The 26,838-nt window shown below is 44.8% G+C and overlaps 1 protein-coding gene across 5 annotated transcripts in view; it reads left to right on the top strand.

Moving 5' to 3' along the window:
- The first annotated feature begins 983 nt into the window (after positions 1-983).
- LOC129527605 (uncharacterized) overlaps positions 984-26,838 on the top strand; it is a 52,150-nt gene continuing 26,295 nt past the window's right edge. For 2 of the 5 annotated variants that reach the window (XR_008672602.2, XR_010131521.1), the window contains exon 1: positions 984-1,648. The gene's annotated coding sequence lies outside the window, so the exon portion shown is untranslated. The remainder of the gene's footprint in view (positions 1,649-26,838) is intronic. The other 3 variants (XR_010131518.1, XR_010131519.1, XR_010131520.1) reach the window with 2 other exon arrangements.

A 26,838-nucleotide genomic window follows, 5' to 3' on the forward strand; every position in this document is an offset into this window, starting at 1 on the left:
TCAGGAAACTTACAGTTATGGTGGAAGGGGAAGCAGGTACATCTTACGTGGCGGCAGAAGAGAGAGAGCTATTTTGCTTTTTTAAATAGGTGTGATTCAAAGTTCTTAAAGTATACCCATTGCCTGTGTCCAACACCTGACAGATAATCAACTGGAATACAGTAGCATAGTTCTTCTTTTATTTATAAAATATTTTATAACAAAACTAGTAAAAATAGATGCATCTTGAATATGCATCATAATGAAACAGACACACGTGAACTCACTCCCACCTGAGAAACTGAGAATGTGTCTATGTGCTCCTTCCCTGCCTCTCCCTACCCTCTCGTATGCTACCGTCCCACTCCCTAGAGGTCATCAATGTCCTGACTTTTTTTTTTTTTTTCTCATGTCTTGGCTTTTCTGTACAGTATTTTACCGTATATGTATGTTTCTCTAAACATTAGTTTTACTTGGTTTGAACTTTACAAAAGTGTCATTAGACTTCCTTCTTTCACTGAACATCACGTTTCTGAAATTCAGCCCTTGATGCTACCTGAGAGTTCGAGTTCATTGATTTTTACTGCCACGTGGTTTCCCATTCTATTACTTTTCCACATGCTACTTCCTTTACTACATTTCAAAGGCGATTATGTCTCTAAAGCTCTTAGCACAGTCCCTGGCATGGACAGCACTTAACAAAATTTTGTTAAACTGTTGAGTGACAACGAGCCCAGACTGAACGTAACAGCTGACATTTGCTTCTGGCTGGATTCTCTGCCCTTAAAATTCCGTGACGAGTCAGAAGAAACCTGGTGGCCTCTCCAGGCACCTAAGACTACACTTCCCAGAAAGCATCGCGGTACTCCGCTACTGACTTTTAGTTTCCTTTCTCCGTCGGCAAACTTCCGGGTTGGGTGGGCGGGGCCAAAAAACTTATCCAATGAGCACCTTTGTAGGCTGAGAGGGAGGGATAATTGCCCCATGAGTGACTAGGCAGAGGAGCCAATAGGCGGAGAGGCTGCTGGGGCAGCCGGCCTCGGGGGTGTCACTGACCCGCGCCAGCTGAGCCAGGTGGAGCCCTACCTTCCTCTCCTGCTTTCTGCCTGTGACTAGCGCCGTCCCCTACCGCCCGTCGACCCCACTTCCATGTCTCTGGCGGACACAGCTCCCCGGAACCTCCACGCCCATGGCCACTAGACAGAGGGAGTCTTCCTTCACCTCCTGCTTTTCCACCTGGAGTTGCGACGCGGGCGACGAGGGCGTGCGCGGTACCTGCGAAGATGCTTCCTTGTGCAAGAAGCGCCTGTCAGGCGCGGGATTCGGGGCTGGCATCTGGGACGCGGGCTGAGGTGGGAGGCGGGCCTGCATCTGAAGAATACGCTCGGAGGCTGGCAGGTTGCTGCCCCCGCCTCGCACGACCCTCGCTTCCCACCTGTGAAATGCACAGAACAGGGCTTCATTTATTTAACGAATCGTTTCTGAGCTCCTGCTGTGAGCCAGGCTTGGAGCAAGCCTGGGTACTGTGGATGGGAGCAGGCCCCTGAACCAGGCGGACGGAGTCTTGGCGTTCTCGGAGCTAAACGCTGCTAGAAAGACAAACATGATGCACCTAACTATTGTCTCCGTAGATTATGAGGATGAGAGGTGGAGGTTCTCTCTCTTGTAGGTATGATCCCCGTTGTGCACCTGAAACTCAGGCGATGAATTTCAGTGAAGGAAATGACCTGTCTAGGGCCACATAATACCTGTTTGAAAAGCCAGTACCACACTAAGTCTCCACTATTAAGGGTGTGATGGTGAGGGTGGGGTCGTAGGGAGCACAGGTATGTGTCAGAAAGAGAAAACATGAGGCTTGAGTGTCCTCCATTTATTCACTCATTCATTCTACAAAAATGGAGAGCTTACTTTGTGCCAGGGCCTTATTTGGGCTGGTTGGTGGGGATTCAATAATGGGAATACACCAAGAACAAGACAGACATGCTGCCAGACATACTGGAACTCACGGTTTAGTTGGGAAAGACTGACAGGAAATAATTATCCATGAGATACATAATTAGAATTTGGTGTTGTGCACTGAGAAATACCGCGGTGTCATTAGAGTTTGTAATTTAGTGATATTTAAGCTGAGAGCAAAAGGCTTAAAAAATAGGGGTGTAGGCCGGGCGCGGTGGCTCATGCCTGTAGTCCCGGCACTTTAGAAGGCCGAGGTGGGCCGATCACCTGAGGTCAGGAGTTTGGGACCAGCCTGGTCAACATGGTGAAACCTCGTCTCTACTAAAAATACAAAAATCAGCCGGGCATAGTTGTGGGCGCCTGTAGTCTCAGCTACTCAGAAGGCTGAGGCAGGAGAATCGCTTGAACCCAGGAGGCGGAGGTTGCGGTGAGCCAAGACCGCGCCATTGCACTCCAGCCTGGGCAACAAGAGCAAAACTCCGTGTCAAAACAACAACAACAACAACAATAATAATAATAGTAATGGGGGAGAGTGTTCAGACAGCACAAGAGAGGAGTATGAACTGTTAGAGGATCTCAAAGAATGCCTTCTAGGCGAGAGACGTAGGCTTGCCACCTAGGGATTATAGAGTGGGGAAAACCAAAGTTTTGAATTAAGCCTTGCACTTTCTGTAGGTTCCTGGAGACTAAGTGTTGTCATTCAGAGCATGGATTCTGGAACCAAACTCTGTCAAACTTAGTGCCACTCACTGGCTGTGTAAAATAGGGGAAGTTACAGGCCGGGCATGGTGGCTCACGCCTGTAATCCCAGCACTTTGGGAGGCTGAGGCGGGCAGATCACGAGGTCAGGAGATCGAGACCATTCTGGCTAACACGGTGAAACCCCGTCTCTACTAAAAATACAAAAAAAAAAAATTTAGCCGGGCGTGGTGGCGGACGCCTGTAGTCCCAGCTACTCGGGAGGCTGAGGTAGGAAAATGGCTTGAACCCGGGAGGCGGAGCTTGCAGTGAGCCGAGATCGCGCCACTGCACTCCAGCCTGGAAGACAGAGCGAGACTCCGTCACAAAAAAAAAAAAAAAAAAAAAAAAAATAGGGGAAGTTACTAAACCATTCTGTGCCTCAGTTTTCTGATCTGTAAAATGAGGATGATGATACTACCTACTTCATAAGTGGTTGTGAAGATTAAATGATATTTAATGTTAGTATAGCACTACAGTAGTATTTGGCATGTAGTTGTTGGCAGTGGTTGATTAAATAGATAAATACATAAGCATTAAAGGCAGTCCCTGGTGAAATTTGTGACCTTAAATGGATTACAATCAGCTTTATCTCATCTCTAGCTTTCATTTGTTATTTGGCCACACTATAGCACTGTTTATTTTTTATCAATTAATTAATTTATTTTTTGAGACAAGGTTTAGCTCTTTTAGCCAGGCTGGAATGCAGTGGTGTGATCATGACTCACTGCAGCCTCAACCTCCTGGACTCAAGTGATCCTCCAGCATTAGCCCTCCAAGTAGCTGGGACTACTGGCTCATGCCACCACTCCTGGCTAATTTTTTAATTTTTTTGTAGAGACGGAGCCTCACTTTGTTGCCCAGGTTGGTCTCAAACTCCTGGGCCCAAGCTATCCTCCTGTGTCAGCCTCCCAAAGTGCTGGGACTACAGGCATGAGCTACCGCATCTGGCCTGTACCACTGATTAATTAGAAATAATTTTTTTTCCTGGCCATGTGCAGTGGCACATACCTGTAATCCCAGCACTTTGGGAGGCCGAGACAGGTGGATTACTTGAAGCCAGGAGTTCGAGACCAGCTTAGCCAACATGGTGAAATGCTGTCTGTACTAAAAATACAAAAATTAGCCATGCATGGTGGTGCTCGCCTGTGATCCCAGCTATCTGGGAGGCTGGGACTTGAGAATCGCTTGCGCCCTGGAGACGGAGATTGCAGTGAATCGGGATCGTGCCACTGCACTCCAGCCGGGGGGATAGAGTGAGACCCTGTCTCCAAAAAAAATATATAATAATAATAATGATAATAATTTTTCTCATGTTAACTGCTATTTGCTAAGATAATCTGAAGTGACATCAAAATTGTCAGAAATAAAATTCTGTCTAGTAGCACATTAGGGTTAGCACATTTGTTGGTAATATTTTTTGCAAACTTGCTTACATAACAATAGTAAGTTATAAAATAGTTCAAACAGAAAGAAAGGTACAGAGAAATAGAGCATGCCTTTCATTGACTCTCTGTTGGATAGTTTTGATAATTTCAGGTTTTCTCTGCATCAGTTTCTGATGCCCTCTGGATCTACAAACATCTAAACATAATAGGGTAAGGTTTGGTTTGGAGCTGCAGAGAATATAAAGCAGCCCTTCCTAACCTGAACAGCATAGCCTGGGAGACCTAAGAAAAATTCAGATGTTCAGGGCCTATTGTAGCCCGATGAATCAGAATCTTCTGGGTCAAGTCCAGGATAATAAAGACCACAGGTGTTCACCATCTTGGTGCATTTCATAACAGCTTTTTTTTTTTTTCTTTTTGAGACACAGTCTTGCTTTGCCACCCAGGCTGGTATGCAGTCGTGCAATCTCAGCTCATTGCAACCTCTGCCTCCCGGGTTCTAGCAATTCCTCTGCCTCAGCCTCCCGAGTAGGTGGGACTACAGGCGCCTGCCACCACGCCTGGCTAATTTTTGTGTTTTTAGTAGAGATGGGGTTTCACCATATTGGGCAGGCTGGTTGGGAACTCCTGACCTCAAGTGATCCATCTGCCTTGGCCTCCCAAAGTGCTGGGATTACAGGCATGAGCCACTGAGTCCGGCTTTTTTTTTTTTTTTTTGCACTACATTTTGCCTCGCCTGAAAAAAACATGCAAAGAGATTGTGAGAAGTTAATGGTTTAAGACATTCTGCAGGACTCTGTGTCTTTCAGGTTCTGTAATGTATGAAACCTTTAGATCTTGTCCAAAAGTCATGATGTTAAATAAGGATTGCTTGCACGAATCATGGGCAAATTACTCTTTCTGCCTCAGTTTCTTAATCTTTAAAATGGGGATTATTAGGGTAACCTGCTTTTCAGGTGTGAGGGTTAAATGAGATAATTGATGCAGAGCAGTTAGCACAGGATCTGGCCCAAAGCGAAGCCCCCAGTAAATGATTGCATGTTTTCATTTTCCTCCAGGCCGAATATTATTTGTTGAAGTTGCTGCATGTGCAGTAGATATGAGTCAGGCTGGTTCCTGCTGTCCTGAGTGAGTTACAACCATAAAATTCCTAAGATAACATTTTAAAAGCCAGTCAGTCTCCAAGGGCACTGATATTTCTGTTTAGTTTGCTTCCTCCTTTGGTACAGAGTCCTTCTGGAGATAAGGAGGATGTTACCTGTCTCAGAGGGTTGCTGCGAAGGTGAAATGTCAGTGCTTCCAGCAGTGCTTGTCATATATAGGAGGTGTTCAGAATGGTAGTTACTGTCATCATCACCCCCATTGTCATCAAACTATTATCAGCATCATCATCATCATCATGGACTTATGCGATGAGGTCGGGTTTTTCTGATTAGATACATTAGGTTTATATCCATGTGACTCAGCAGATGCAATTGAGCACTTCCCGTGGTAGCTGACTTCCCCACCCTCCTCTCCTCTCCTCTCCTTATGATGTCCATCATGCTGTGCCCCAGAGTTTTTTCTCCCCACTTTTGTTTACCTGTGACCCAACCATCCCACTACCCCCTCACTGTGTCCTCTGCAATTACCACTCCATAATCAGTAGCCGCCTCTGTTTCCTCTGCCTCTCGTTAGCCATTCCCTCCCTCCCTTTGCCTTCACCCTGACCCTTCCCCAGGGATATCCCGTTCTTGAAGCCCTCTCCTGTGGCTCCTCCTTCTCATCCCTTGTGTATCTCAGGATCAGGGGTTTGAGCTTTGTGTCCTCCTGTGTGTTTCCCCCCATCTCATTCCATGGAGATCCTTCCTGCCCAGCGGGAGCCCTCCTGGTTGCTGTTGTTCGCCTTCTCCTGGTCATTCACCTCATTCATGGAAGACTGGGGTGCCTGCCCCATAGTGTCTTCTACCGCAATTCATGACATCACCCTAGGTGACCTCAGTGTCCACATGGAGCCTGTGCATGGGGCACTCACTTTCTTGAAGGCCTGGTCTGCAGCAATAACCTCTCCCCATCTGATTCTGTCACCCCTTTTTTCCTTGACACCCTGTGTTTTTATCCTGATGCTGCACTGCCTCACAGATGAGAGTGCAACACTCTCCAACCCTGACCCCTTTTTCCAAGTTGCTTGACCAGTTCTTTCCCATTTCCCATGCTGTGCCCATTTCTCCTTAGCATCTTGTCGGTTTTCTGTATCCTTTAGATACTCCCTCTCCTATCACTTCTCAATTGATCTTAGAGCTCATCCTGCAACCCTCAGTAATTCTCTTGGCAGTGCCTTTATCTCCCTTACCTTTTGGTCCTGGTAGAGCCAGAACCCTGGCTAAACCACACTGTCCATTTTTGCCTTGAATATAGGTGGTAGAAATCACACAGCAAGGTGGCTTGGTGCCACTGTGAATTCATGTCACCCAATCGCACCTGTGCCCTTAACAGAACCTGATCATTGTAGTATGTTTCTCATTCCACTCACTCTCCCTTTCTACAGGATACTTAATTCAGACATTTTCCACTGTCTTCAAACTTCTGACTTACCCCACCCCTTCTTCATTCTCAAGATAATGTCAGCTGTTGCTCAACATAGAAAATGGGAGCCCTCAGAAAGAAACTCCATGAACCTCCCCCAAGAAACATAACCATCCGTTTTTTACTGTTACAGTTGTGAATGTCCTCCAGTAAAGACCACATGAAACACTCTGTAGTTAAGCAAGCTGGGTTTATTACTTGTTGCAAGGAGGGAAAAGACTCACACCATGAGGAACATATCAGTAAGAGGATGTTAGATCTTTAGGATCTGGGCTTTGGCTGGGTGATTTGGGGGAGGGTCCAGGGATTTGCTCTGGATTGAGTGCTGATAGGACGTAAAAAAATTCTATCACCCAGTAGCTATATCTTTTCTAGAAGGAGGTTTGGCTGGAGTAGGGCTAAAGCTGTAATGTGTAAAGAAGCAACGTCACTCTGATCAGCTGGGAGAAAGGGATGTCTGGTATTCCGTGGGTGGCACGGTGACCTTGTTTTTGTCTGTGCTTACACAGAATGATGATGTGGTCTTGTTTAGTCTCTCGTCATCACTGTTGTAGGCCCTTGTGTGGGTGTTCTGTGTGACTTTGTGTGTTTGTGTGTGTGTGTGTTGGGGGGGAGGGTTTAGAGGGGAGGCAAGTTTACTAAGAAAGTAAAGGAATAGGCCGGGCGTGGTGGCTCATGTCTGTAATCCCAGTACTTTGGGAGGCCGAGGTGAGCGGATCCCAAGGTCAAGAAATCAAGACCATCCTGGCCAACATGGTGAAACCCTGTCTCTACTAAAAATACAAAAATTAGCTGGGCGTGGTGACGCGCGCCTGTAGTCCAAGCTACTTAGGGGGCTGAGGAAAGAGAATTGCTTGAATCCGGGAGATGGAGGTTGCAGTGAGCTGAGATCATGCCACTGCACTCCAGCCTGGTGACAGAGCAAGACTCTGTCTAAAGAAAAAAAAAAAAGGGAATAAAAGGGTGGCTACTCCATAGGCAGAGCAGCTCTGCAAGATTATATCCAACAGGAAAACAACACAGCCTCACTGTGGGTGCCAAAACAAGGGCTTGCCAAGCAGAAGACAACAGCATGAGCAGAGGCATGGGGCCTGAAGCAGAATTGTGTGTTAGGTGAACCTGACACAGGGTGGGGAGTGGGTACCAGGAGAGAGTTCCGGACAGGTTGTCACACAGTGAACCGTGGAAGGTCACAAGGAGTACAGGTTTTATCCTGAGGGATTTTAAGTGGGGAACTGACATGATCTGGATTTGTATTAGAAAAATACCCAGCAGCTGTGTGGAGAAGTGTTGGTGACAAAGGGGAAGCCTCCTTTTCTTTCTCACACCCACAGCCCCTGCACCTGCTGTCTTTGCTCATCTGATCTGCAACACATCCATATTCTACCTGTGGCCAGGGTGATTTTTCAGAATCACAAATCTTATCTTGTCACTTACTAAAACCTTTCAGTTCCCTATCACCTACCAGTTAAAAATCTGTACTTTGTTACATGACATAGATACTGTGCCTTACATGATCTGGTCCCTCAAGCCTGGTATCTGGCTGCCAACTTGAAATCTCCACTTGGATGTCTTGGAATTATCTCACATTTACTATTTGCAAAACTATGCTTACGATCACTTCCCCATGTTCTACTGCCCTGTCCAAGCCCCAACTTAGTGAATGGTTCCATAGTTCATTCAGTTCACAAGTTTAAAAGGTAGGTGTCATCTTGGAACTGCATTTTTTTTTTTTTTTTTTTTTTTTTTTTGAGACAGGGCCTTGCTGTGTCACCCAGGCTGGAGTGCAGTGGTACAATCATAGCAGCCTCGACTTCCTGGGCTCAAGCGGTCCTCCCACCTCAACTTCCACAGGTGTGCACCACCTCACCTGGCTAATTTTTGTATTTTTTTGTAGAGGCAGAGTTTTGCCATGTTGCACAGACTGGTCTTGAACTCATGGACTGAAGTGATCCACCTGCCTCAGCCTCTCAGAGTGCTGGGATTACAGGCATGAGCCACTGTGCCTGCCCAGGAACTGCCCTTTTAATATCTGCCTTGTGCAATCAGTTACCCAGACTTCTTATTTTATTATTTTTATTTTTTTATTTTTTTGAGTCAGAGTCTTGCTTTGTCGCCAAGGCTGGAGTGCAGTGGCGTGATCTCCGCTTACTGCAATCTCTGTCTCCCAGGTTCAAGCGATTCTCGAACCTCAGCCTCCCAAGTAGCTGGGATTAAAGGCACATGCCACCATGCCCAGCTAATTTTTGTATTTTTAGTAGAGACGGGGTTTCACCATGTTGGCCAGGCTGAACTGAACAGTGAGGTGGCCTGACTTGGTTTTAACAGCATCACTTCAGCCTGTGTTAGGAGCAGACTGCAGGGGTAAGGACGGAGGCAGAATCAGTTAGTTGGCTATGGGGGTGTCCCCTGCGAGACAGGCTGGTGCCTGGATCAGGATAGTGGTGACGGAGGTGCTGAGAATATGTCAGATTCTGGGTGCATTTTGAAGGTAGAGCTGACAGAATGTTCTGGCAGAGTGGATATGGGGTGAGACTGAGGGGGCCAAGATGACTACAAGGTTTTTGGCTTAGCTGACATGTGGCTCACTCCGAGAGTCCTTTCTGACACCCACAGACAAGACCTAGCTTCTGTTGAATGTTCTCATAACACCTGTGAGTCTCCTTGGTGGTTGTCGGCCCAGTTGTAATTTAGAAAGTGCCTAGTGGGCTGGGAGTGGTGGCTCACGCCTATAATCCCAGCACTTTGGGAGGCTGAGGTGGGCAGATCACCTGAGGTCGGGAGTTCAAGACCAGCCTGACCAACATGGAGAAACCCCATCTCTACTAAAAATACAAAATTAGCCGGGCATGGTGGCGGGCGCCTGTAATCCCAGCTACGCGGGAGGCTGAGGTGGGAGAATCGCTTGCACCTGGAAGGTGGAGGTGGTTGTGGTTGCGGTGAGCCGAGATCCCGCCATTGCACTCCAGCGTGGGCAACAAGAGCAAAATTCCGTCACAATAAATAAATAAATAGGAAAGTGCCTAGTGTTCATCTCTGCCACTGGAATAGACACAATATCAAGCACAGACCATGCCTACCTTTATGCCACATGCACAAATAAATATTTGTCAGCTGGTCACAGTGACAGGAACTGAGCACACATGTTCAAGATTGTATTTCCTGATGAGGTCTTAAAATTCTGGTTTTCTGTTTCATTGGTTCTGAATGGTCTATGTGTTCTAGAGAGCAGACCAGGGCTTATAAGGCTGAAATTTCATTGTGAAAATTATGGTGCTTAATCTGATTTCTCAACTGAAAGGAGAAATATTCCCCCTTGACATAGAAGCAGGTCACAGGGTCACCTCTGGGGAAAACCAGCTTTTCCCTGAGGGCTTAGCCCAGGGCCTTTCCGGCACCCAGATCGCATCTTCTTAGCTGTGCCCCAGAGAATGAGGTCGAGATTGTGATCTGAAATATTTTCAAGGCAGGTGCTGCTTTTCATGCCCAAAGAAGGCATGCCACTTCAGAGCTAGAACATTCTGTTGCACATAAATTAGCTGTAAAACTTGCCCATCAATAAAGTCAGATAAATCATGGGGTTGTGCTTGTGTTTTTCTTTTTAAGGATCAAATTAAAGTTTGGGAAACATTCGCTAAAGATAATGTTATTAGATCTGGAATGTCAATCTCACGTCATTTTTTCCCTTAAATGCTTAATTTTTTTAATGATAAAAATAACTTTTCCCTCCACTTAATAACTTAAACGTATTTCCTATAGATCTGCCTTATTCTTTTTAGTGGCTACGGAGTGTTCTGCAGCATAGTAGTATTAATACTTTATTTGGCCATTCTTCTATTGTTCATCATTTATGTGGCTCTGGTTTTGCTGTTGAGAGTGCAAGGCTGGGCACGATGGCTCATGCCTGTAATCCCAGCACATTGGGAGGTCAAGGTGGGAGGACTGCTTGAGTCCAGAAGTTGGAGACCAGGCAGGGCAACATAGTAAGACTTCATGTCTCAATAAAAAATAGACTGGATGCTGTGGCTCACGCCTGTAATCCTAGCACTTTGGGAGGCCAAGGTAGGAAGACTGCTTGAGCTCAGGAGTTTGAGACTAATCTGGGCAACATAGTGAGAACCTTTCTTTGCCAAAAAGAAAAAATTAGGCATGGCGATGAGCACCTGTGGTCCCAGCTGCATGGGAGGCTGAGGCAGGAGGATCGCTTGAGCCTAGGAGGTCAAGGCTGCAATGAGCTATGAGCTATAATTGCACCACTGCACTCTAGCCTGTGTAACAGTGAGACCCTGTCTCAAAAAAAAAAAAAAAAAAAAAAGTGCTGTGATCAGCATTTTTGCATGTGTGTGAGTTTTGCTATGAAATAGATTTTAGGGAAGAAGTTTCTACAAAGTAGTCCTTGAAAGAGGTTGTGTCAGTTTCCATTCCCACCCACAGTGAGCATGATGCCAGTATCGAATATTCTCAATCTCTTTAATTGTTTACCACCTAGCAGGTGGAAAATAATCTCCCTTTAATTTTATTTATCCTATAATCACTCTTGAGGCTGAACATTTTTTAAAAAAACTTTTTAGGGCATTATGTGGTGGCTCACGCCTGTAATCCAAGCACTTTGGGAAGCCGAGGTGGGTGGATAACTTGAGGTTAGGAGTTTGAGACCAGCCTGGCCAATGTGGTGAAACTCTGTCTCTACTAAAAATACAAAAATTAGCCGGGTGTGGTGGCAGGCGCCTGTAATCCTGGCTACTCAGGAGGCTGAGGCAGCAGAATCGCTTGAACCCAGGAGGCGGAGGTTGCATTGAGCCAAGATTGCGCCACTGCACTCCAGCCTGGGCGACAGAGCGAGACTCTGTCTTAAAAAAAAAAGCAAAAAACTTTTAGGTTCAGGGGTACATGCACAGCTTTGTTGAATAGGTAAATTCGGGTCATGGGGTTTGTTGTATGATTTTGTCACATAGGTACTAAGCCTAGTACCCATTAGTTATTTTTTCTGATCCTCTCCCTCATCCCACCCTCCAGTAGGCCCCAGAGTGTGTTGTTCCCCTCTGTGTGTCCATGTGTTCTCATCATTTAGCTCCCACTTATAAGTGAGAACATGCAGTGTTTGTTTTTCTGTTCCTGCATTAGTTTGCTAAGGATAATGGCCTCCAGCTCCATCCATGTCCCTGCAAAGGACGTGATCTTGTTGTTTTTTATGGCTGCATAGTATTCTATGGTGTATATGTACCACATTGTCTTTATCTAGTCTGTCACTGATTGGCATTTAGGTTGATTTTGTGATTTTACTATTGTGAATAGTGCTGCAATGAACACACACATGCATGTGTCTTAATGGTAGAATGATTTGTATTTTGGGGAGTATATACCCACTAATGGGATTTCTAGATTGAATGTTATTTCTGTCTTTAGGTCTTTGAGGAATCACCACACACTGCTTTCGACAATGGTTGAACTAATTTACACTCCCACCAACAGTGTGTGTAAGTGTTCCCTTTTCTCCACAACCTCACCAAAGGCTGACCATTTTCAGGATGCTCACTGTCATTAATTTTTTTTTTTTTTTGAGACAGGGTCTTGTTCTGTTGCCCAGGCTGGAGTGCAGTGATATGATCACGGCTCACTGCAGCCTCAACTTCCTGGGCCCAAGTGACCATTTTGTCTCAGCCTCCTGAGTAGCTGGGACTATAGGCACAGGCCCCCATGCCTGACTTATTTTTAAATTTTTTGCAGAGGCAGGGTATCACCATTTTGCCTAGGTGGGTCTCAAACTCTTGAGCTCAAATGATCCTCCCTTCTCAGCCTCCCCAGGTGCTGTGATTACAGGCATGAGCCACCACACCAGCCTGATATTTTTTATGTGAATCCTCTCTTCATATCATTTCCTGTTGGGCTATATGTCTTTTTCTTGTTTGGTTATTTATATTTTTATTACTGATTTGTGGGAAGTTTTTATGTTGGCATAGTATCCTTGGCTAACTATTTGTTGTAGCATTTTTTTGTCAAGATGATGCTTGTCTATTGGTTTAACTTGTACAGTACATTTCATAAGTCAGAAACTATGCATCTGTTTTTTGAGTTGGGGTTTCACTGTGTTGTCCAGGCTGGTTCTCCCCTGGACTCAAGTGATCCTCCTGCCTCCACCTCCTGAGTAGCTGGGATACAGGTACTTGCCACCACACCCGGCTCCAGAAATTGTAAATCTTTGATGCAAAATCTGACAATTTTTACCTTTGTTTTTGTTTTGTTTTTTTGATACAGGGTCTCCCTCTGTCTCCTAAGCTGGAGTGCAGTGGCACAATCTCAGCTCAGTGCAGCCTTGACCTCCCAGGCTCAAGTGATACTCCCGCCTCAGACTCCCAAGTAGCTAGGACTATAGGCACATGCCATCATGCCTGGCTAATTTTTATTTTTTGTAGAGATGGGGTCTTGCCTTGTTTCCCAGGCTTTTCTTGAACTCCTGGGCTCCAGCGATCCTCTTGTCTCGGCCTCCCAAGGTGATGGGATTACAGGCGTGAACCGGCCTCTCTTGTTATCTTTTTCTAGTTTCCTAACCCTACTTTGCAGCCATTTTCTGATTTTGTCTACTATAGATTAGATTTGCCTATTCTTGAATGTCATATAAATGGAATCACACAAATGTATTCCTCTGTGTGTCTTTTATTCAACATGTTCTTTGAGATTCATCTGTATTGTGTGTGTTGTCAAAGATAAAGCTGGACACTGAAGTGGTAAGGACCAATTTTCATCAGTAATAACGATTGCAGTTTAGCCAAATTCAATCCAGTGTGAACTGAGCTTAACTTCAATTTGCATAGACAGGACAGGGTGTTTTAAAAGGAGAATGAGAAAGGGGCTCAGTAGAGTCAGGGAAGTGAAAAATCACAAAAAGTGGGGAGGGAGGGTTGGTCCTGTGAAACCCATCTGGGTTTGGTAACTGGCCATTAAGGAAGTTAGGCTCCTGCCCTCCCACAGAGAGTGGGAGGCAGGCCCTGTCTTCAGTAGTGTTGGCTGAAACACAGTAAATTCTATAGGCAGCCTTGAGTTTTCTCAGACAGGCAGCTTACTGGGGGTTGGGTCATCCAAAGGATGCAACCTTGAACTATTGGAAACCATGTTTTTAGGCTGGGTGCCATGGCTCACGCCTGTAATCCCAGCACTTTGGGAGACCAGGGCGGGTGGATTGCTTGAGGTCAGGAGTTCGAGACCAGCCTGGCCAACGTGGCAAAACCCCATCTCTACTAAAAATACAAAACTTAGCCAGATGTAGTGGCACACGCCTGTAGTCCCAGCTACTCAGGAGGCTGAGGCAGGAGAATCGCTTAAACTTGGGAGGTGGAGGTTGTAGTGAGCTGAGATCATACTGCTGCACTCCAGCCTGGGCAATAGAGCAAGACTCTGTCTCAAAACAAAAACAAAAACAAAAAACAAACAAACAAAAAAGGCCAGGTGCGGTGGCTCCCAGCACTTTGGGAGGCCAAGGTGGGAGGATGGATCACTGGAGCCCAGGAGTTCGAGACCAGCCTGGGTGACATAGTAATACCTCCCTCTCTACAAAATAAATAATTATTTTTACATTTTTGAGATGGCGTCTCACTGTTTCACCCAGGCTGGAGTACAGTGGCACGATCTCGGCTCACTGCAACCTCTTCCTCCCGGGTTCAAGTGATTCTCATGCCTCAGCCTCCTGAGTATCTGAGATTACAGGTGTGAGCCACCACACCTGTAATTTTTGGCTAATTCTTGTATTTTTAGTAGAGATGGGGTTTCATGATGTTCGCCAGGCTGGTCTCGATCTCCTTACCTCAAGTAATCGCCTGCCTCGGCCTCCCAAAGTACTGGAATTACAGGCGTGAGCCATGGCACCCAGCCAACAATTTGTTTAAATAACAACAAAAAGAAACTATGTTAGTGTTTGGTCAAGTCTTTTTTTTTTTTGAGACAGAGTCTCACTCTGTCACCCAGGCTAGAGTGCAGTGGTGTGATCTCGGCTCACTGCAACCTCTGCCTCCTGGGTTCACGTGATTCTCCTGCCTCAGCCTCCCAAGTAGCTGGGATTACAGGCTTGTGCCACCAAACCCGGCTAATTTTCATATTTTTAATAGAGACAGGGTTTTGCAATGTTAGCCAGGCTGGTTTCAAACTCCTGACCTCAGGTGATCAGCCTGCCTTGGCCTCCCAAAGTGCTGGGATTACAGGTGTGAGCCACCGTGTCCAGCCTGATTTTTGTTTATTTATTGGCTTTTTTGATTTTGTTTTTTTGTTTTTGTTTTTGTTTTTGTTTTGTTTTTTTGTGACTTGCTCTGTCACCCAGGCTGGAGTGCAGTGATGTGATGTGATCACAGCTCACTGCAGTGCTGACCTCCCCGAACCCAAGTGATCCTCCTGCCTCAGCCTCCCTAGTAGCTGGGACTACAGGCATGCACCACCACGTTCTGCTAATTTTTAAACTTTTTGTAGAGTTAGGGCCTGTCTCTGTTGCCTAGGCCGGTCTAGAACTCCTGGGCTCAAGTGACACTCCTGCCTCGGTCTCTCAAAGTGCTGGGATTACAGGCACGAGCCACCATGCCCAACCTTGCTCAAGTCTTTATAGGCCAAGGTTAAGGCCTAGTTGAGAAGAGGGGTCAGAGGAGCTGGCTAGAGTTTGGTCAAGGAGACAGTCTTTGCCATTGGAAAGTCATTTGCTCCTTTTTGAGTTGTGTGAATATAGGATTTGTTCATCCATTCACCTTTTGAGAACATTTGGGTTGTGTCCAGTTTTGGACCAGTGTAAATTGGCTGCAATGAACATTCTTAATTTATTTCTCTTAGATAAATGTTTAGGAGTGGAAGTGCTTAGTCATAGGGTGGGGACATATATAACTACCACACTAATATCCAAAGTGATTTATCAGTTGACACTTCCCACCAGCTACACAGCAGAACTTGCAGTTTCTCCATATCCTTGTTAACGTTCTGTATTGTCCGTGGGTGTGAAATAGCATCTCATGGTTTTAAGTCATATTTCCCTGGCGACTAATAAGCGCTTTTTCATGTACTTATTGGCCATTCCCATGTCATCTTTTGTGAACTGTCTGTTTTGCACATTTTTGTTGGTGATACTGTTGTTTTATATTTGTTGGAGTGTATTATATATTCTGGATAGGAATTTTTTTTTTTTTTTTTGAGATGGAGTCCCACTCTGTCACCCAGGCTGGAGTGCAGTGGTGCAATCTCGGCTCACTACAACCTCAGCCTCCCAGGCTCAAGCAATTCTCCCGCCTCAGCCTCCCAAGTAGTTGGGACTATAGGCATGCACCATCACACTCGGCTAATTTTTGTATTTTTAGTAGAGACGGGGTTTCACTATGTTGGCCAGGCTGGTCTTGAACTCCTGACCTCAGGCGATCCTCCCACCTCGGCCTCCCAAAGTGCTGGGATTACAGGCATGAGCCACTGCGCCCAGCCTGGAATATTTTTATCATATATATATATGTTGTAAATACACATACACACACACACACATATATACATGAAACATATATATATATATGAAAATGTAAAATACCGTTTGCAATAGCATCAGGCCAGGCACGGTGGCTCATACCTGTAATCCCAGCACTTTGGGAGGCCGAGGTGGGAGGATCCCTTGAGCCCAGGACTTTGAGCAACATAGGCAACATAGTGAGACCTTGTCTCTACAAGAAAGTGAACCAAATTAGCTGGGTATGGTGGCGAGTACCTGTAGTCACAGCTACTTGGGAGGCTGAGGTGAGAGGATAGCTTGAGACTGGGAGGGTTGAAGCTGCAGTGATCTGTGATCATACCACTGCACTCCAGCCTGGGTGACAGAGAGATCCTGTCCCAAAAAAAGAAAAAAGGAAAAACAGCATAAAAACAGTAGCATCAAAAATCATTAGAATAACTCTAATGAAAGACATGAAAACACCTTTACCAGAAAAGTATTGTGAGAGAATACTTTTACTCTCTCACTAAAATATTGGTGAGAGAAATTAATAAATACTTAAATAAGGAGGAGGTTACTTTGTTCATATATTAGAAGACCTGATATTAAGATTTCTGTTCTCCCCAAATTGATCTATGGAGTCAATGCAATCCCAGTTAAAATCCTATTTGTTTTATTTTCTTTGAAGAAACTAACAAGTTGATTCTAAAATTTATATGGAAATGCAAAATATCTAGAATAGCAAAAAAAAAAAAAAGAGCAAAGTTGGAGAACTTAAACTGCTAATTTTTTATACCACTTAATTTTAAGACTTACTATAAAGCTACACTAATCAAAACATTGGTCTTGATATGACAATAGACAAATATATCGTGAAACTGAGTCCAGAAATAGACCTGCATACGTACTGTCAGTTGATTTTTGCCCAGAGCGAGTAAGTCAATTTTCTGGTGGAAGGAAGGAAAGTCATTTAATTTCTTTTTTTTTTTTTTTAAGAGAGGGTCCTCCTCTGTCGCCCAAGATGGAATGCAGTGGTATGATCATGGCTCGCTGCAGCCCCAGCCTCCTGGGCTCAAGTGATCCTCCCACCTTAGCCTCCCAAGTAGCTGGGAATGCAGGTGCGTACTTCCATGTCCAGCTAATGTTTTGTTGTTTTTTGTTTGTAGAGACAGGGTCTCACTGTGTTGCCCAGGTTGGTCTCGAACTCCTGGGCTCAAGCAGTACTCACACCTCAGCCTCCCAAAGTATTGGGATTGTAGGTGTGAGCCACTATGCCCAGCCAGGAAATTATTTTTAATGAATAATTCTAGATCAACTGGATATTCACACGAGGAAAGAAATTAACCTTCACCCCATCTCATGCCATACACACAAATTAGTTGGTAATTGTTCATAAACCTAAACATAAAAGCTAGAATCGTAAATCTTACACATGAAAACATGGGAGAATATCTTTGCAACCATGGGGTGGGCAGATATTTTGTGAGTAGAACACAAAATGCACTTACTACAAAGGAAAAATAGATACATTAAGAAAATGAACAGGCAAACCATACAATATTTGCAATACGTGGTAAGGGTTTTATTCTTTTCCCAAAGTACTTTGGTATTACTCAGGTCTGTGGCATCTCGCATGATATTCTGTATTTACTGGCTTTTTGTTGAGTTAGATACAGAACATTGATCCAAGAGAATTTTCTGATTGGGTTTCCCCATTTCTTTTACCTTCGTGTGAATGTTGCTCCCTTTGCCATTTATGCTTTGCCCAATATTCAGTGACTGCTTACAACAGAGACAGATTTTAGATCATATTATTCTTTGTAAAGTAAAGAGACATTAGATGAAAGCAAAAGGCAACACGGGCAGTCTCCTCTGGAAGGGAATTGCAGCCTATATGAGCCTTCCTGGTTATTGAGGATTGAGGCTCAGCTTTTTAGGTGACTCAGCATTTAAGTCCTGGCACATTAACTATATACTAGCCACAGACCTGAAAGGAGGAAGGGAGACGAAGCCTAGCTCTGTTTCAGTACAGCGTCTGTTGCCCTTAAGACTTTGCTTCCTGGCCAGGCGTGGTGTCTCATGCCTGTAATCCCAGCACTTTGAGAGGCTGAGGCGGGCGGATCACTTGAGGTCGGGAGTTCGTGACCAGCCTGGGCAACACGGTGAAACCCCGTCTTTACTAAAAATACAAAAATTAGCCAGGCATGATGGTGGGTGCCTGTAATCCCAGCTACTATTTAAGTCCTGGCACATTAGCTGTATACTAGCAACAGCCCTGAAAGGAGGAAGGGAGACGAAGCCTAGCTCTGTTTCAGTACGGCGTCTTTTGCCCTTAAGACTTTGCTTCCTGGCCAGGCGTGGTGACTCATGCCTGTAATCCCAGCACTTTGGGAGGCTGAGGTGGGCGGATCACTTGAGGCCAGGAGTTTGTGACCAGCCTGGGCAACACGGTGAAAACCCGTCTCTACTAAAAGTACAAAAATTAGCCGGGCATGGTGGTGGGTGCCTGTAATCCCAGCTACTCGGGAGGCTGAGGCACGAGCATCAGTTGAACCCCGGAGATGGAGGTTGCAGTGAGCCAAGATCATGCCACTGCACTCCAGCCTGGGCGACAGAATGAGAGTCTGTCTCAAAAAAAAAAAAAAAAAAAGATTTTGCTTCCTGCCTTCCGTTTATAAACCAATAATAAAACCAACAGGAAATAGAAACTAAAAATGAAACTAAAAGGTATAAAAGAACAATAGAATTAAAGTTGGAGGTAGTGCCATATCTTACAGACCACAAGCAGCATGCAGTTGAAATTCTAAATCTGAGATTTTAATGCTGAACATAGTTGAATTTTGCAATCTCAAATACATGTACAGTGATGCCTTCAGGTAACAGCTGCCCGCATATATGGTGGTGGCGGTCCCACGGGAATTTTTCAGCTCCATTATCTCATCACCTAGTGACGTAGCTGTCCTAATGTCTTAGCACGGTACATCACTCATGAGCTTATGTGGATGCTGGTGTAAACAAACCTACCGTGCAGCCCGTCCTATAAAAGTGTAGCACATACAATTATGTACAATACATGAAACTTGATCATGATAAAAAACTGTGTTAACGGTTTATGTATTTACTATGCTGTACTTTTTATTGTTATTTTAGAATAACAACTTGCTGACTCACCCAGAGCAACTACTTATTAACAAAAAGTTAACTGTAAAAGCCCTCAGGCAGGTCCTTCAGGAAATATTCCAGAAGAAGAAATCATTATCTTGGGAGATGTCAGCTCCATTCATGTTATTGCCCCTGGAGACCTTCCAGGGGAACAAGATGTAGAGGTGGTGGAGAGTGATATTCATGGTGCTGACTCTGTGTAGGCCTAGGATAATGTATGTCATTGTGTCTTAGTTTTTTTTTTCTTTTTTTTCTCTTTTTTTGAGACAGAGTCTGGAGTGTAGTGGCACGATCTTAGTTCACTGCAACCTCCACCTTCCAGGTTCAAGCGATTCTTCTGCCTCAGCCTCCTGAGTAGCTGGGATTACAGGCATGTGCCACCATGCCTGGCTAATTTTTTCTGTTTTTAGAAGAGACAGGGTTTCACCATGTTGGCCAGGAAGGTCTCGAACTCCTGACCTTGTGATCTGCCCACCTCGGCCTCCCAAAGTCCTGAGATTACAGGCGTGAGCCACTGTGCCTGGCTAGCATACACTGCTTTTAAAGTTTACACAGTGTAATGTCCTGCGTCTTCACACTCACTCACCCCTCACTCACTGACTCACCCCGGGCAACTTCCAGCCCTGTAAACTCCATTCAGTGCAGGTGTCCTATAGAGGTGGATCATTTTTAGCCTTTTATACTGTATTTGTAGTGTACTTTTTCTATGTTTAGCTGTGTTTAAATACACAAATACTTAACATTGTGTTACAGTTGCCTTCATTATTCAATACAGTAATGTGCTGTAGAGATTTGTAGCCCAGGAGCAATAGGCTATACCATGTAGCCTGGGTGTGTAGTGGGCTGTACCATCTAGGTTTCCGTAAGTGCTCTCTGTGCTGTCTGTACAACGAAATCACCTAAGAATGCATTTCTCAGAATGCATCCCCATTGTTAAGCAACACATGACTTTATGCGCACAAACAGATACACACACGTACACATACGCATATCATTTAAACAACTCAAGTGTTATGAGGGATAAAACAAATGTTCAGGGGTAGGAACATCTAAATCCAGGTGGGTATGTTTCAAAACCCACATTATGGCTCACGTCTCTAATCCCAGCACTTTGGGAAGCGGCAGTGGACGGATTCAACACCAGCCTGGGCAACAAGATGAAACCCCACCTCTACAAAAAATACAAAAATTAGCTGGGTGTGGTGGCGTGTGCCTGTAGTCCCAGCTACTTGGGAGGCTGAGGTGGGAGAGACACCTGAGCCCAGGGAGGTTGAGGGTGCAGTGAGCTGTGATCACACCACTGCACTCCAGCCTGGGCAACACAGTGAGATCCTGTCTCAAAAAAAAAAAAGAAAGAAAGAAAAGAAAAGAAAAAAAAGAAGGAAAACATACATTAAACCTTCAGTTACCTAGTTAATAGAATTAAGTTCCGCAGCTGAGGAAACTGCCTCAACCTAGATCTATAAAGCTGAGTCTGCCTTGTAGGGTCCTACGAGGTTTGTGTGTGTTCATATTTGTCAAGCATTTGGAATAATGCCTGGCACATAGTAAGCACCCGGTGTCACTTAAAGAAGTAAATGAGGCTCCAGCTTGATCCTTATAAGCTGGGTGAATGGGGAGGCCCCGTCTCATTCCCTGAAGCCTCAGATGAGGAAATGGCTGTTGGAGGGGATTTCACACCTTTCAGAAGGACCCATTGTTCCAGTTGAGCTCTTGGAGATAGGACTCAGTCAGTAAATGCTTCTTGAATGAGTAGGTGGTTGGACCAGATCCGTGTTTCCCGTGGGAGGAATGTGAGATGGTTTTGGGTGGTACACAGATGTTTTACATGTTAATAGGTATTTATTACAGCATTGTGCTAGCAGAAAATATTGGGCTACACATTTGACCTGAGTGTTTTTTAAAAAGTGAGTGATTTAAAAACACAGTAACTTGAACAGGCAGCATGTGAATGTCATGGAAACTGAAAGCATTTGTGGATTGAAAGAAGAGTGGGAAAATCTCTGAGGTCTTTCCACATCTGAGATGTTTGGTTCTTTGAATCCGGGCTTTAAATATGAAATCAGGATATAAAAATAGAAGTGATATTCTCTAGGTTTTGTGAGCAGAGACGTGTAATGGAAATTGACAGGCAGAACTGGATGTGCAGCCTCATGGAGGGTGCAGAGATAACAGTGTATTAACACTTTGGTGTCTGCTGTGGGCAGCCTTGCGTGTGTATACATCATCTAACAAAATTGGGAACATCCTATACATACAAACAATAATCGGGTTGGTTCACCTGATACTGTAACTCTGTGTTCAGTGTTCCTGCAGAGAAATCTTTGTGCTTACTGCTGATTTTCTTCGGATAAAGTTTTAGATGGGATCGTTTGGTCATTGTGTATGTGTGTGTTTCAGGCTTTTTGTACCTGTCATCGCAGTGCCTTGCAGTATGACTGTGCCAGTTTAAGCTTCGGGCAGCTCAAGCACCCTCTTCCTCGTCTTGGCCAATGCCAAGTTAGATTAAACAATACTTTTGTTGCCGATTTGATAGGAGAAATATAGCTCTCTGTTTTTACTTTCATTTCGGGTTTTTTACATTATTGATAAGGCTGAGCTTTTGGTGTGTTGATTGATCTGTTGTGTTTCTTTTGTGAACTGCCCCCAAGTTTGCCTTTTGTCTTAATTTTTTCCTCTGGGATTTTAGGGTTTTTTATTTATTTGTTTTTAAGAGTCCTTCATAATGTAAAGATATTAGTATTTTGTGACATGTTAGTTATTTCTCCTAGTTTATTTTAGAGACCGTCTCGCTCTGTCACCCAGGCTGGGGTGCAGTGGCGCAATCCTAGCTCATTATAATCTTGAGCTCCTGGGCTCAAACAATCCTCCCACCTCAGCCTGCCGAGTAGATATGACTACAGGCATGCACTACCGTGCCTGGCTAATATTTATTTATTTATTTATTTATTATTTTTTGGTAGCAATAGAGTCTTGCTATGTTGCCCTAGTTGGTCTGAAACTCCTAGGCTCAAGCAGTCCTCCTGCGTCAGTCTCCCAAAGTGCTGGGATTACAGGCATGAGCCACCATGCCTAGCCTATGTTTCCTAGTTTAATACTTGCTTTTCATGTTTGCTTGTGATATTCACACTTACTGTATTTCTTGTTGTAAAGGTAAATATTTGATTCATTCTGTGACACACCTGTTCTTCCATTTAATTTGTTTAAGGCTAATGAACCATTTATCTTCTTATAAACTTTATTTATTTATTCATTCATTTATTTATTATTTTTTAGATGGAGTCTCACTCCCGTTGCACAGGCTGGAGTGCAGTGGCACGATCTCGGCTCTCTGCAACCTCCAGCTCCCAGGTTCAAGCGATTCTCCTTCCTCAGCCTCCCGAGTAGCTGGGATTACAGGTGTGCGCCCAGCTAATTTTTGTATTTTTAGTAGAGATGGGTTTTTGCCATGTTGGCCAGGCTGGTCTCGAACTCCTGATCTCAGGTGATCCACCTGTCTCAGCCTCCCAAAGTGCTAGGATTACAAGCAAGGACCACCATTCCCGGCCTTAAACTTTATTTTTATTTTTTATTTTTTTGAAATGGGGGTTTCACTTTGTTGCCCAGGCTGGACCTACATTCCTGGGCTCAAGCAATCTTCCTGCCTCAGCCTATAGAGTAGCTGAGACTACAGGCACGTGCCACCATGCCTGGCCCATTTAACTTCTTTGAAATCAGATGTGATTGATTCTCTGTGTCCTGCAGTCACTGTCAGTTGTCATTACCTGTGCATGCTTATGTGGTTGTTATTCCTGGTGGCATGGCTGGGCGGCTGTGACTGCAGCCCCTGGATGCTTTAGTCCTCATACCACTTAAGGACCATTTGAAGAAGGAGCACAAATCCTGATTGTTGTTCAAAAACTGTCTATTCATTACTTCTGATGAGATGAAGAAAGAGCCAGCATTAAAACTTACAGAGCGAGGGCCAGGGCTCAGAAGACAATCTCAGAGAGGACAGTAAAGATCTCTCTCTCTCTTTTTAAAAAATTTTTTTGAGACAGAGTCTTGCTCTGTCACCCAGGCTGGAGTGTAGTGGTGCGATCTCGGCTCACTGCAACCTCCACCTCCCGGGTTCAAGCAATTCTCCTGCCTCAGCCTCCTGAGTAACTGGGACTATAGGCATGCGCCACCACGCCTGGCTAATTTTTGTATATTTAGTAGAGACAAAGTTTCACCATGTTGGCCAGGATGGTCTCGATCTCTTGACCTTGTAATCTGCCCACCTCGGCCTCCCAAAGTGTTGGGATTACAGGCATGAGCCACTGTGCCTGGCCTGAAGATCTCTTAAGAAATGCCATATCACCAAAGCCCTTGAAAGCACAATAGTCCATATTGTATGGAAACTCAGACATCCTGAAACTGAAGACAACCAGCTTTTCCCATTGATCTTTTCCTTTTCATATGTGTGCAAGAGAGAGAAGTGATACCAGTCTGTTTTAATAAGTCCAAAAGAACTTTTCCAATAAACTCACAGTTACAATTATTTGGCAGTGTTTTTTCTTTCTTGGGGGTACATCTTAGGATTGATGCCTTCTTATTTGATGAAATACGTCATATGGTTAGTGTAGAAAATTTAGGAAGGATAAACCCAGAAATCAGAGAGATAATCATTTTCAGTATTTAGGTATCAATCCACTAGTAATTCTCTGTGTAATATAGATACATATGTATGTATTTACGGGCACATGTGGTACATATATTTTTGGCCTTACCTCTTTCTCTTAACATTATATCTGGAATGTTTTGCCATGTCTGATTTTCTAGTTTACTTTTTAAATGATGGGTTAGTATTTCAGTGAATGGATGTACTGTAATTTGTCCAGTTACTCTCCAGCTGATGTCCTGTAAGGAATCCTGAAACTTGCTGCTTGTCTCCCTTCAGAACTCCCATGAGCAGCGCCCGACAGCACCCTCCTCCTTGCTGCCCAACACTGGGTGGCAAATCTTTTCATCTTGGCCACTCTGATAGGCTGGACAGTGAGATCCTTCTTCCTAGGGCCCATGAAAACCTGTTGCAGTCACCTGGGTTTGCGGAGTGGGAGGAGGAAAGTGTTAGGGGCACTAGGAGGTGGGAGCCAGTGGGAGTTGCTGGCTGGGAGTGTTTGCATTATGGACCCGTGCATCTCACCACTCTCTACCACCGTGCACCACTGTGACCATGGACAGGGTGCTCCTGAGGTCAGTCCCAGATGCCCACCAGGCGCTGCGTCCTGAGCCTGCCTCTCCCTCTGGCCTCCTCTCCAGTTTCTTACTGTCCTCCGGCCTCCCTGCCTCCTCTCTGTACTGGAGGCTCAGGTGTGTTCCCTGAGTCTTTCTGCCTGCCCTTCCTCCTGTCTAGAATGCCTTTTGGACACCCGACTCTCCCATTCTCCAGGGCTCGCCACGGCAATCCCCTTCTGAGAGAGGCCTCCCCCTATCACCTTCATCCTCTCTAAGAGTCACTGCCTTCATTCCTCATCATCTTGTAATTATCTGCCTCTCCTTTCTCTCCTTGTTTACCACTGTACCCCCAGTGCCTAGCACTTGGCAGACACCCACATGTTCCTTGACCACACTAGTCGTATTGAATAGTGTAAGGAATCCAGAGGTGAGAGGATAGAAGAACCTGCTCTTTATTATCCAAGAGAGTAGTTTTGTAAGTCTACCAAGTTAGGGCTTCCAGAGGGAAGCATTTTGATCAGCTTTTCAACAGAGTTGCTTAGCAGTGGGGTGAGTGCCTTCCTCAGGGGAGTGGTCACGTAGTGATGATATTGTTGCAATGGTTCTTGCACTGGATGCTGGGGTTGGCTAGATCACCAACCCTTAGAACTGTGGGATGTGTTCTCATCTGTGGGTTTCAACTGCAGATAAAACTGTTAACACTAGATGGCACTAGAGGATTCATTTGAAATCTGTTTAAGGCCAGGCCGGTGGCTCAACCCTGTAATCCCAGCACTTTGGGAGGCCGAGGCGGGTGGATCACCTGAGGTCAAGAGTTCGAGACCAGCCTGGCCAACCTGATGAAACCCCCGTCTCTACTAAAAATACAAAATTAGCTGGACCTGGTGGCTCATACCTGTAATCTCGGCTACTTGGGAGGCTAAGGCAGGAGAATCGCTTGAAACTGGGAGGTGGAGGTTGCAGTGAGCCAAGATTGTGCCATTGCACTCCAGCCTGGGCAACAAGAGCGAAACTCTGCCTCAAAAAAAAAAAAAAAAAAAAAAGAATCTGTTTATGAAACTGCCACCCACAGTGAAAAAATAACCTTTAGCATTGCACTTATACCCTCAACACACACTTGAAACAAAAGTTGTCTAAGTGCAATGGCTCACACCTGTAATCCTAGCATCTTGGGAGGCCAAGATGGGAGAAATCACTTGAGGTCAGCAGTTCGAGACCACCTATAGCAAGACTTCATGTCTACAAAAAAATTAAAAATTAGAATTAGAAACAAAAGGTTCACAAATGTCTTAACACTATGTGTAATGCATCTTATTTTTTATTTTATTCTATTCCATTTCTTTTTTCTTTCTTTTTTATTTGAGCTGGAGTCTCATTCTGTGGCCCAGGCTGGAGTGCAGTGGTGCAATTTTGGCTCATTGCAACCTCCGCCTCCTGGGTTCAAGCAATTCTTGTGCCTCAGCCTCCTGAGTAGCTGGGATTACAGACGCAGACCACCATGCCCAGCTAATTTTTGTATTTTTAGTAGTTTCACCATATTGGCCAGGCTGGTCTTGTACTGCTGGCTTCAAGTGATCCGCTTGCCCCGGCCTCCCAAAGTGCTGAGATTCCAGGAATGAACCACCATGCCAGCCTCACATTTAAAAAAAAAAAAAAATGCAGGTTTGCAAACTAATTGATCTTATATTAATTAGTCACAACTTACTGTTTGAAAAGCACTATTTTAGATAACTGAGTAAGTGTATGGTTATAAAACTGTGAGTATGTTTTCCTTGGACAGTCTGGGCTTGTATAACAAATTGTGCACATTAGTGAATATTTAACGTTTCTGTGGTGAATTGCTGCATGGAACACCTGAACATGTGCTTTTTGGGTGTCTATGGATGACAGATTGGGAGATGTGTTTGTACAGAATTCAGCACCTATTGTAGTCAAGGCAGAAGTAAGCCTTGGCAGTAGATATAAAGAAAAGGTATATTATCTGCTTCTAGGAGCTCAGAGACATCACACACACATTCCCTACATTTTACCTTAGCAGGCAACAAGGAAATGGGGGTATTATCATTAGGATGCTTTAGGCTGTTAACAGAAGCCTGACTCAAATTGGCTTAAAGGGTAAAAACACTTATTATCTCACAAAATATACGTTCAGAGCTAGAGTAGTCCACAGGCCCAGAGCAGCTGAGTATGGCCTTCGGGATCCAGGTTCTTTTCATGACTCCTCAGTCGTCCTAAAGCTGGTTCTACTCATGGTTGCAACAAGGCTTCCTGTGCTCATCAGGGTTTCAGCTCCCAGCCTTGAAACACGAAGCCTTAACTCCTTGTACTGTAGACCAGAATAGAGACAATTAAGGCTCCCATGGCATTTCCCAAGTTGTACACGTATTGTTCATTCGTTCCTGGTTTCCCCAC

This window comes from Gorilla gorilla, chromosome 18 (assembly GCF_029281585.2).
Source record: "Gorilla gorilla gorilla isolate KB3781 chromosome 18, NHGRI_mGorGor1-v2.1_pri, whole genome shotgun sequence".
Lineage (NCBI taxonomy): Eukaryota > Metazoa > Chordata > Mammalia > Primates > Hominidae > Gorilla > Gorilla gorilla.